Here is a 13,408-nt window from a genome sequence, read left to right as displayed (position 1 = left end):
AATTTAATTTTTTATTCAGTTTTCCTGTTCAGGAAAGGATCAGGAAACCTGAACGTATCCTGAATAAGGTTTCCTGAACAGATTATGACCAGGATACTATCAGGAAAAATTTATCAAATAAATTAATTTTTTTTATTCAGTTTTCCTGTTCAGGAAAGGAACAGGAAACCTGAACGTTACCTGAATAAGGTTTCCTGAACAGATTCTGACCAGGATACTATCAGGAAAAATTTATCAAATAATTTAATTTTTTATTCAGTTTTCCTGTTCAGGAAAGGAACAGGAAACCTGAACGTATCCTGAATAAGGTTTCCTGAACAGATTCTGACCAGGATACTATCAGGAAAAATTTATCAAATAAATTAATTTTTTTTATTCAGTTTTCCTGTTCAGGAAAGGAACAGGAAACCTGAACGTATCCTGAATAAGGTTTCCTGAACAGATTCTGACCAGAATACTATCAGGAAAAATTTATCAAATAATTTAATTTTTTATTCAGTTTTCCTGTTCAGGAAAGGATCAGGAAACCTGAACGTATCCTGAATAAGGTTTCTTGAACAGATTCTGACCAGGATATTATCAGGAAAAATATTCATTATTATAATTTTAATTCTAAAACAAAATGACAAGGGACAATTTAACAAATTGTTATATTTTATTTTTACGTTAAATTAACGTCGCAAATTCTAATTTAAGTTTTTTTTAGCTGATGTAATTTATGAAAGCAAAAAATCACATCAGATCATCGATAGACGGCATGGCCGCGCGTGTTAAGGTCCGTAGTTGTAATCTGAAAGTTCCGAGTTCGCGTCCCGCTAGTGGTTAGGTAATTTAAGTTATGTCAGGTATATACAATCTTATCGTTCAATCTGTGTCATCAATTACATTGCTATAGTAAATTAGTTACAAAACATCAATTAATAAAAAACAATTTTTTTTTAAAAATTACTTGATCCGTTTCAGATCAGGAATCCTGTTCCATTCCTGATCAGGTATCCTGGTCAGGTTTCCTGATCCGATTCTGATCAGAATCCTAAAAAAAAGCGTTACATTCTGATCCGTTCCTGAACAGGATTCCTGGTTATATTCTAGTCAGGAATCCTGATCCATTCCTGTTCAGGTATCCTGGCTCTAACCCTAAAATCTGGCCAGGTTTCCTGATCCGGTTCTGATCAGAATCCTAAAAAAGAGCGTTACATTCTGATCCGTTCCTGAACAGGATTCCTGATCCGGTTCTGATTTGAAATCAGGGTCCCTGATCCGGTTCTGATCAGAACCTTAACTAAATTTCCACTCGGGTATACCTAAAGGGCGAGGAAAAGAAAATTTAATTGCACGACCCGGTCTTGATACATACACCATGAGTGTCATATCTAGTAAGAATGCATACGTGTACATAAACATGTATATTTTTCATTTACCTGTATTTATTTGTATCTCATATTTAATCTATTCATTTTTTCTTAGATTATATTAATAAAGTAAGAAAAGAAAAACATTGGCAACGTATTGATGAGAGATTAATAAACATCAACATAACTCAATGGTTATATTCTATAAAAGATAAATTAAAAATTCCAGACAATAATGATGACTTAATTAAGACATAAAGAATGAATATCTAAATTAATTGTTAATGTATTTGAATATGTATACTGTAAAATATCTTACAGCTAAAATTTATAACAACTTGCTAAATAAATAATGCACAAAAAAAAAATTAAAAATTAATTTGAAAAAAGCCTGTATAAAATTTCTTACTATAATTGTAATTCTATAGTTATTATCAAAGCCAGGATGTTCGTCGTTCAACATTTTATTCAACATTTTTTTAAACAATAAATTTAACATTTTTTTGAACAATAAATTCAACATTTGATTAAACATTAAATTCAACATTTTTTTAAACAATAAATTTAACATTTTTTTAAATAATAAATTCAACATTTATTTAAACATTAAAAATATGTTGAATTTAATGTTCAAACAAATGTCTAAATTTTTGTTTAAATAAATGTTGAATTTAAATATATTTCAAGTATATATATTTTATATCTCTTTTTTATATTCTTCAGATCGATTTGAGTTTAAAAAAATATTGAATTTAAATATATTTCAAGTATATATATTTTATATCTCCTTTTTATATTCTTCAGATCAATTTGAGTTTAAAAAAATATTGAATTTAAATATATTTCAAGTATATATATTTTATATCTCCTTTTTATATTCTTCAGATCGATCTATGCTATATATATATTGCATATCTTTTTTATATAGATTATATATATGTATATATCCAAATAGAAAAACATATAAAATCGGTTATTATAAAATCTAAAAAAAAATCTATAAATAAATCTATTTTCGGACTTTACATATATAGATGAATAATTTTTTCTACCAGGAATATAAAAATAATATATAATATATATTATTTAGATATATTCCATATCTTTTTTATATCTCCTCCATATCTGTCGAAATTGAGATATAATTGAGATATATTTCAGATATAATTTTTCTACGTGGGCATATAATCTACGTGATTTCAATGATGATGATGAGGAAATGTAAATAAATAAATTAAATAAACAAATACACTAAAACCAAATTATTTTCAATTGTTTTTTCTATTTAATTAAAACCATTAGTTACAATTAATTTATGTTAACTTATGTACTATTCCACTTATTGGTCTATATTCAATTATTTAATCATGTAAAATTAAGCAATATGCTGTCGTTCCTTGAGGAAAGTTTTCTTTCGATTCAAATTCTAAACGTACATCTACAGCACCAGTCTTTAAAAACTCATTTTGTTTACTTCAATCAATAACAATTAATGGAGATTTTTTAATAAAATTATCTTTTGTCACTAAATCTATTTTTGAGCCATAGTAAGACTCTGAAAAATTAGCATACATATCGTATAATAAAGCAAATTGATTTTTTTCAATATAAAAATTCAAATTCCCATATAGAAAAAATTAAGATAAAGTTATTTTACAATGATCAAAATGTGTTACATCTTTTTGCCAATCATTTTTTCTATTTGATTGAAAACCAAAAATAACATAACGTGGCTTTTACAGTTGAGTTGCAGTTTTCACCGTCCATATATAATGAGTTGTTTGTGGCAGCAATGGATATTCATATAAATCCCAACTTCTAAATCCAATAGAAATGACAGGATCTTTTTGTAGATATTTCATTATATCAATTTTATTTTGTTTGATAACATTAGATATGGTACAAGCCATTCAATTTTTGTAAGTTTTAAATCAAATTCTGGCATATCAGGAACTGTCTCATTATCTCGTACGATCGCATTTAAATTTGAACGTGATCGTATCATAATGAGTTCATGTTTCGCATTGACAATTTTTTTTTGATAATCTTTAGCAAAGCCAAAAATCATATTTAATGGAACGCATATATATAAATATACATCATCATTTATTAATTTCATACCATTTTGATTTATCCACCCTGCATTTTCATAATTCATTCTTGAACTTAATAACAAATAATTTTTTATTGTAGATGTTATACCAACATTCTTTGATTTATCAATTAAAACTCCATTTAATTAATAACGCATTTCATCAAATAAAAAACACATAGCATTATTTACTAATGTTAAAGATAAAATATTAGCAAGTGGATCTTCTGCATTTGCAGCAGCAGCACGTTGTTGCGTTAATTTTCCACTCATACGTATATAGCTTTTTGATGGTAGAACAAACAAATCTTGATTCTGTATTGATATTCTTATTTCATCACTATTATCGAAACTGCTGATCCAAATGACTGATGAGCATGTAGCTCATAGTTGGATATTTCATTGTTAAATTGAACTGGCGCGTTTATATCGAAAATATTTTCATCACTCATTTTAACGTGTAAAACAATTAAGACAAGTTATATTTATCCAATTAAAGTTCCAAAATTTTTTTTTACTTTTGGACCTAGACTCTGCAGGTAATTTATATTGTGAGGTGTCAACTACTTGACTGCTCGATTCAGACTGACTGGAGGTGTCCATGATGTGCTGCTTTTATACGATGACCCACGTTTTATTGCGCGTGAATTGAAGCAAATTCCCATTCCTATGATTTTACATGTAACGTAATGGTTATTGTTACACCACGGAAATTCACTAATTCACCGTTTTGATTAACAATTTTTAGTTGTAAATGATCAATGGTTTTAACAGTAATTGGTAAATAAATTGGATTAGCTGGTACTTCAATTATTTTATATACAGGTGGTACAGCAGGGAAAAAGTTATATATTGTATGAACTTTTTGTTGATTCACGTAAGCTCCTGCTATAATGTTGCACTCAATTCTCAATGTATTTACTTTTAAAATATTAATAAGGTAGTTTGATTCATGTTTTAGATGAGCCCTCAATAGTCTCGGTGTAAATCCCAGTAAACGTGCTGGTGATTTTGGTTTTACAAAATCAATGTCTCTTTCACTTGTAATATATGAATGTTGAGTATTTTTATTATATGTAATTTTGATTCGATATTTTTCTAAGTAAGCAGCTAAATCATCTATTTCATAACTTCCAGTTGGTATTTCAATTGTATCATAACTGTCAAAATATGAAATTATATTATTTTTATGATCGATAGTTGGTAATGAATTAAATGATAAAAATGAAAATAGTGCTAATGAATAATTTTTTTTACTTGATAATTGTATTGGTGAAAAGTAATCAGTTCCTAAAACTGAAGATTTACCGGTGAGAGTTAAAGTAAATGTATCGTTCATTCTTGTCGATAAATTACTAATTGGAAATTTTCTTTTCCTCTGCTTTTATAGTTTTCCAGTGATAAATGCGAGACATAAATGTCCACAATTATACGTATTCCAATCTTGATAACGTTTATGATGATAATTGATGCTACCAACATTAAGATAACTGACAAGATCTTTCGGTGGTTGTAAGTTGCCGAAACTATCAAAGTATATTGCTGAATTTTTATTGAGTTTTTTATATGCTACCTAATGTGTTCCAGGATTTCTCTTATCATCTAAATTAATGATTCCACACTCTTGTCTCCAAGGTCCATCTTTTGGCATATCATTTCGCATAAAAACTCTACGGAAATTAGCAATTTAGCAATAAAGTCCTTTTCCGATGGCAATCGATTCCATCATTTTATTGAGTCGTTTATTTTCATTTAATTGTTCTTTACTTGTCTTTACTGCATTGATAGCCTTGACAACACCAGATGCTCCACCAACTAACCCGCCTAATGCTGATATAGCTGAGAAAATCGGGATTAAAAGTGGTAGTGCACCACCGATATGTTTAGCAACTGGTAAAACTCTAGGTACTGTAATAGTTTTCTTGCCACCATTTGTTTTAATAGCTGCTCTCGCACCGTTTATTGCTGATTTAATTGAAACTCATGAAATATTTAATCTCTTTATTGCTTGTTTTGCTGCTTGTACGATTTTTGAAAATGATATTTTCTTTTTTGTGATTTTCTTTTTTTCAACTGCACGTTTTTTAATTTTTATTAATTTTCCTCCAGTCTTTTTTTTTATTTTTTTATTTTTCAACGAAGATAATGGTTTTTTTTTCTCCGTACATTTCTTTTTCTTTTTCTTAGTAACACAACCCATACCAAATTTCGATTTTATTTTCATTGCTCCAGTAACGAATGTAGCTGCTGCTCTCTCACTTAAACTTGCGTCTTTGGAAAAAATACTTTTAGCTGCTTCTCGAGCTAAAATATCATCAGCTGCGTTTCTTGCCTTGATATCGTTACGATTCTTCGAATAAGCAATATCGTGATTTTTACAGGCTGCGTCTAAAAGATTAATTCCCGGATCCCCTCGTGCCAAACGTTTTTCTGACTTGGTACCTGGTCCGCAATATGAATAACCAGGTAGATGAAGTTTGAATGGTAATTTGTTGATTATTTTATTGAGTATTCCTTTTCCACAACTTTTTTCGTTCTTTTTCTCTTTTGATGTATGCTCAATCATAGTTTATAACAGACTGATTTGCTTTGGTATAAAACGGTTGAATTTATATGATTTGAGCTCAGTGCTCATCACGATGGAATACCAGAAAAAGCTCTAAAATTACCAGTTATAAACTTTGATATAATTACATCAAAAAGTAGTAATGGTTTGATAGAAAAACGACATGGTGATTTACTACCAAATACAATAAGATGTGCGATAATTGGAGGAAGTAATTGTGGTAAAACGAACGCTTTAATGAGTTTAATTGTTGATCCAAATGGTTTACGATTTGCAAATATTTATATTTACAGTAAATCATTATACCAACCGAAATTCAATATTTAGAAAAGTTACTAGAACCACTTGAAGAAATAAATTATTATAAATTTTCTGACAACGGTCAAGTCGTACCAGTTGACGAAGCAAAACCAAATTCTTTGTTTATATTTGATGACATCGCAACTGAAAAGCAGGACCATATTTAAGCATTATTTTGTATGGGAAGACATAAAGCTGTTGATTCATTTTATTTATGTCAATCATATGCGCGAATACCTAAACATTTGATACGTGATAATAATAATTTTTTGATTATCTTTCCACAAAACGATACAAATTTAAAGCATCACGATCATGTTAATATTGATATGGAGTATAGTAAATTCCGTCAGATGTGTGTGAATTGTTAGAAACAAAAATATTGCTTTCTGTGTATTGATAGAGATAGAGATATAGATAAAGGAAGATATAGAAAAAATTTTAACTTCTTCATAACTATAAATAACAAAACGATTTGTTAAATTTTATTAGTTAATTGTAAAATCGCAAAGGATCAACATGCCTCTTTGTGAGCAAGAACTAGTTGATGAAACAAAATTTTTATGTGAAATTGAAAAAATACAAGACGTTATTCGTAAAAAATATCAATTGATAAAATTAGGGAAAGAAAATATATTAGAAGCTGCGAAAGAATATCTTAAACCTGTTGTCACACTTAGTGATGCCGCGATACGATACGATATGAGGCCTCATATCGTATCGTATCGTAATTTTTAACGGCCATATCGTCTCGTATCGTATCGTCATGTGGTCATATCGCCTCCATATCGTATCGAAAATTCATCATATCGTATCGTATCGTATTGTCTCCATATCGTATCGTATCGTCATATCGACGATATTGTAAAAAAAAATCGGTTTCTGGGGTATTTTTTCGAAATTTTATATATTTTTTTCTTAGTACAGAAATTCATGTATATGAATTTTATTTTTATTATTTCTACCATGTGTACTTCAGCATCTGGATTTTTTAAAATATTTTCAATGATCACCAATATATTTTCGGGCAAATACAAAGTTCTCAAAAAAATAGAATGGAGGAACTTTAAAGGCATCTCAGAGTCAAGCGTTGCAAATTGGTTTTCCGGCAGGAAGGCCCATTAAAATATTTCCAAACAATGCTGTCTTATCTTTTTTTCATATATTTTTGTATACTGTGGTTGTGAATACCAGGTCTAGAAAGTTAGCACAACCTTTATGGCACAATCACTTATTGCTATAATAGGAATTTTGTGCAAATTATGTGCAAATTATGTGCGAAATTTTTTATTTTTGTGCACTTATATATTTTTTTTAATTAATAGTTGTGCTACCTTAAAGCCAAGATAGCACAACTTTGTTGTTTATCAAAATAGAGGAGGGCTGTTAGGGCCATATTTTTGTGCAAATTATGTGCAATTTAGTGTGTTAATTTCATCTAAATCGGATAATAATTATTTCCGCAATTAATTATTTAATTTTTTTTCTACTGGTTGTGCTACCTTAAAGCCAAGATAGCACAACTTTGTTGTTTATCAACATAGGGGAGAGCTGTTAGGGCCATAATTTTGTGCAAATTATGTGCAATTTAGTGTGTTAATTTCATCTAAATCGGATAATAATTATTTCCGCAATTGCACAAAATTATGGCCCTAACAGCCCTTTCCTATGTTGATAAACAACAAAGTTGTGCTATCTTGGCTTTAAGGTTGTTTTTAAATCGCATGACCGGGCGACGTTTTGGGTTCGCAAGGGTACTTACAAACGTATGTTAAATAAATAGTTTATTGTGTAACAAGAGTGGTTTATGAAATGGTGTGCGCACCATAGAAGAAGAGATAGAAAATTGAGGCAGAAGAGATAGAAAGAAGGATAGAGCTAGAAAAATAAAACCGAACGGCGGTATTGGAACGTACCCCAAATTTTCAATGTAATTCAGCCGGCTGAAACCCGTAAATTTAAAAAGTAATTAGCCAATATCTTTTAAACAGCACCGAGGAAATGGATAATTTTTTTTTCATCGATTTCGTAAAGTGTACAAATCTGTAGAAAAAAATCAAAATTTAAATTAAGAGTTTTAAAAGTACAAGCGCAATCGTACTTTTACTCTCTATGCTTGCGTGTTAAAGTTGTCAACTTTGATACTAATTATCTGGATTTTGATGCAGAGGAAAATTACGAAAAAATTCCACCAAATAGACAATTATTTCATTTAAACATTAAAAAAAAAAAATCGAAAATTAAATTACGGGAATTTCATTTGAAAACAACCTTAAGGTAGCACAACCAGTAGAAAAAAAAAAATTAGCGTGTTGCGAGTACGCGCGGGGGAAGTGAAACTTCTTTCAGAGTAGTTTCATGTCACGCTGAATATTAATAATAATAATAATAATAATAATAATAATAATATTAATCCTGACAATAATATTCGAATATATAAATATTATTAGTTAATAATAATTATTAGTATTTATATTTCGAATATTATTATTATAAATTTTATTTTTTATATCGTCACATTAATGGAAGAAGGGCGTAAGTGCCATTTTTAGGAATTTTTTTCTTCTAAAAGAAAAAGGGCGTGAGTGCGAATTTCTAATTTTCAGGCTTTGCATCTAATTTTAAGGCCTTAAACGCAATTTTATTTTAAGAAAAAAAAAAGTGCGTATGTTCAGGGACTTACGCCTTTTTTCCATTCTCAAAATCATTTTTAATAAAAGATGAAGATTTGTAATTATTTTTATGTTTTTCGTATTGATAATAAATTATGTATAATTATCAGAAAACAATCAATAATTTAAAAAATCCTGCCATTAAATAAATTTCAAATAAAATTGAAAATATGCCTTTCATCTTTTATCAAAAATTATTTTGATAACGGGAAAAAAGGCGTAAATCCTTGGACATACGCCCTTTATCCTTTATCAAAGGTTGTTACGCCCATTTTCCCTTTTTTTCAAGTATTAAAATTAGATGAAAAACCCGAAAATTTATAAATTTGCCCTTACGCCCTTTTTGCTTTAAAATTGACGTTTTTGGCACTTCATTCTTCAATGCGACAATATAATTGATACCATCGATATTATTACTAATATTATATTGATATTATTGTTAATCATAATATTATTGGAGTTATTATTATTTATAATAATATTATTCATATTATTCATAACCATAGTATAAATAAAATAATAATTTAAAAAATATCATCGATGATAATAATATCAATATAATATTAGTAATAATAACAATAATATTATCGATTTATAATAATATCAGTGATATTAATAATATAAATAATAACATTGACAATAACATTCATATATAAATATTGATAATTATTAGTATTTATATTCAAAATATTATTATTATAGATATTATTATTAATATCAATACTATTGTGAATAATTGGTAATATTATCAAAATTATTGTTGTTATAATTATTATCATTTATATATATTTATAATAATTTTATTGTTATTATAATAATGATTCTTTAACCCCGCGAGATAACTATTGCTTAATACGTTTAAATGAATTTTTTTTAAAAATCAATTATTTAAGTATTAAACTCAGTTGAACTGTTTAATAATATTTAAATAAAAAAAAAAAAGTCGCTCACGCATACACACATAGCAGCTGACGTTCCGAGTATTTATCTGCTTGTGGCCGAGCGTATACCAGAGATAGTATACCAGAGAGAGTATACCAGAGAGAGTATACCAGAAAGAGTATACGTGACAGAGAGTATAGGAGAGCGTGTGACAGAGAGTATAGGAGAGCGTGTGACAGAGAGTAGAGGAGAGCGTGTGACAGAGAGTAAACGCGAGCGCGTAACGCTAGCAGGGCCTCGAATTTTTTTGCTACCCTCCGTAAAGAAGTTTCACTTCAAAAAATGAATAATTAATTGAGGAAATAATTATTATCCGATTGAGTTGAAATTTACACACTCAATTGCACATTATTTGCACAAAATTATGGCCCTAACAGCCCTCCCCTATGTTGATAAACAACAAAGTTGTGCTATCTTGGCTTTAAGGTACCCTGGTGAAAATAATATGGCGGATTATGTCATAATATGCCATAATATGCCATAAAATGACAGGAAAATTATGGCATAATATGACATAATCTGACATCTTCTGTCATTATTACTTTTCAGAATTTGTCGGAAAATGCCGGAATTTCTAAGGTTATTTGGACTTCCGACAAATTCCGACAAATTCTTACAAGATTTTTTTTTGAGGATTATGCCATATTATGTCATATTATGACATAATGCGCCATTTCTTAACGTCAATTTATGGCATTTTATGTCATAATATGACATAATTTACCATCTTTTTATGGCATTCTATGGCATATTATGACATTCTATGGCATAATATGGCATATTATGACATAATCCGCCAACTTTTTATAGTAATTTATGGCACATTATGTCATAATATGGCATAATCCGCCGCAACTTTTTATGGCATTTTATGGCATCTGGTGAATTTCTGATATTCATTAAACATAACTATTTACGTATTATTCATTTTTACTTCTTTCAAACAATTACGGGAAACATTGATTATTTAAATTTTTGTATTATTATATCGTCATATTTTTTGGATATGAATATGATAGATCCATATTGTTATCGTATATATAAGAACTAATTGTGAGATGAGCACATGCGAGAAACTTCAAAAAGCAATGTACAAGAAGAAATGAAAAAAAAATGGTATCACTCAAAAAATTTCTTGCGTAATAATTTAATAACAAAGTCACATAATTAAAACAACGACGTGACCGAGAATAAAATATTATTTACTAAAAAAACTATTATCAAAATGATTTTGCCATTACAAACTTTTTAGATGTCAGAATATGCCATATTCTGACATATTCTTACATGATTTTTGGGTGCCATAATATGCTGTTTTCTGACAAATGAATTTTGTCGGAATATGTCAGAATATGTCAGAATATGACATATTCTTACATGATTTTTGGATGCCAGAATATACCATTTTCTGGCAAATGAATTTTTGTCGGAATATTGCATATTCTGTCATATTATGTCAGATTATGTCATATTATGCCATATTATGACATAATCCGCCAAATTATTTTCACCAGGGTAGCACAACTATTAATTAAAAAAAATATATAAGTGCACAAAAATAAAAAATTTCGCACATAATTTGCACGTAATTTGCACAAAATTCCTATTATAGCAATAAGTGATTGTGCCATAAAGGTTGTGCTAACTTTCTAGACCTGTGAATACCCTGCTGTTTAAACACGGTTTCTGTTTTTTTTTTTTTTTTTTTTCCTTGAAAAATTATTTTGTCAACAAATAAAACTCTGAAATGTTGCAAATACAGATGGTTTTTATTTTTTTTCTAACGGTTTTTTGGAGGTCATTTTCAACTTTTCGACATGAGTTATTGGGTTGTTTTACATTCAAGACCTCTTGGTATCAATTTTTAAACCATTCTAGATTTATACATTTTTTTTAAATAGGCGAAACGGTTTTTTTTTCTTAAAAAAAAAGTGAAAAAAGAACCCTCCGTTTAGTTCTTTGAGTTTATTTTATTTTATAATTTAAATTCATAATTTTTAATCAAATTTGTTAAATATTATGAAAAAATTAATGTCATATCGTCGATATGGACGATATATCGTCTTGACCATATCGTATCGTATCGAGTTTGACGATACGATATGAAACCCCATATCGTATCGGATATCGTCACCTCCATATCGTATCGTATCGTCATATCGTCATATCGCGGCATCACTACTTTTCTTTCAATATAAGTATTGTTTTAACTATGTATTTTTTTTTTTCATGTTTCAGTCAACAGTTTTACGTAGGCGAAGCCTATAGTATTGAATTCATACACGTTTTTTTTTAAATGATCATATCTTGTAAAGTAATAAAGTTAGAAGAATCGTATTAAGACCAAATTATTTGTCTATGAAAATACTAAAACCGGGGACTTACTAAAAGTAATTTCAATTGTTAGTTAATTTGTTATTAACAAAAAACGATCACCGTATAATTTTCAAAGTCAAATAATAAGAAAACTAAGAACAAATCATGGATGCCATTTTTTGCCAGGATATTAGGAATGACTGAATTTATAATAATCGAGTTAAAAATTGTTTTTAATGTCGTTAGAAGATTGTTAATAAACAAAAAAAGAAAATTGCTGTTTTTTTATATTTTGCATAACTCTTTAAAATTTTAATTTACAAGCTTTGTTTATGGCTCAAAATAATTGTCTTTTCGATACCGAGAGCCACCCTCTCTTGATAAAATTTGCTCTGATCATTTGTTAATTAGATATCAGCAATTGTTTATAACAATCACTATCATCCTTTATGTTACAGTTGAAAAATAGTAACGAAGGAGTGATTTTAGCGATTTTTATCAAGATAGGGTGGCTCTCAGGAATTTAATATCAAATTTTTTGAGCTCAATAAAACTTTTTTATGTTAATTTGTTCAAAAGTTATCCAAAATATAAACAATTACCGATTTTTATTTTAAACATTTTTTCTTCAAAAAAGAGTTTAAAGCGCATGCGTAAAACTTTCTTTGCTGTGGTTATAATTTGCTTGATCGATAAAATAGTTATTTAAATTATCATGTTATTGAAAATAAAAAAAAACTACCATGGACAAATTTTTATAAATAAAAGTAATAAACAAAATGGTTCTAAAAAAGATTTGTTTAGTTAAAAAAAAAGTAAATTGAACGATTTATTTTTTTTATATTTGTATTGATTTTTTTTTTGAACGAATCTAATAAAATCATTAATTACAAGTGGTATAACCTCAAATTTTTTTCATCTGTATTTTGATTTATGTACATAATTTGACAGGTGAAAAACAGCGCGAAAAAAACAAAAAATATTTAATCATATAATTTAAAATTATTAATAAAAAAAAAACTAAAATGAATTTGGAATAATCAAGAGGAACCACACGGGCTTTCGCCGGAGTCTTGAAAATTTTCAATTTCCAATAGAACGAATCCGTTACTAAAAATTTTTTTTAGTTATCATTGTATTTAACTATGTGATTTTTTTTTTTTTTTTT

This window comes from Aphidius gifuensis, linkage group LG1 (genome assembly GCF_014905175.1).
Source record: "Aphidius gifuensis isolate YNYX2018 linkage group LG1, ASM1490517v1, whole genome shotgun sequence".
Taxonomy (NCBI): domain Eukaryota; kingdom Metazoa; phylum Arthropoda; class Insecta; order Hymenoptera; family Braconidae; genus Aphidius; species Aphidius gifuensis.
Note: the sequence above shows the minus strand (reverse complement) of the source record.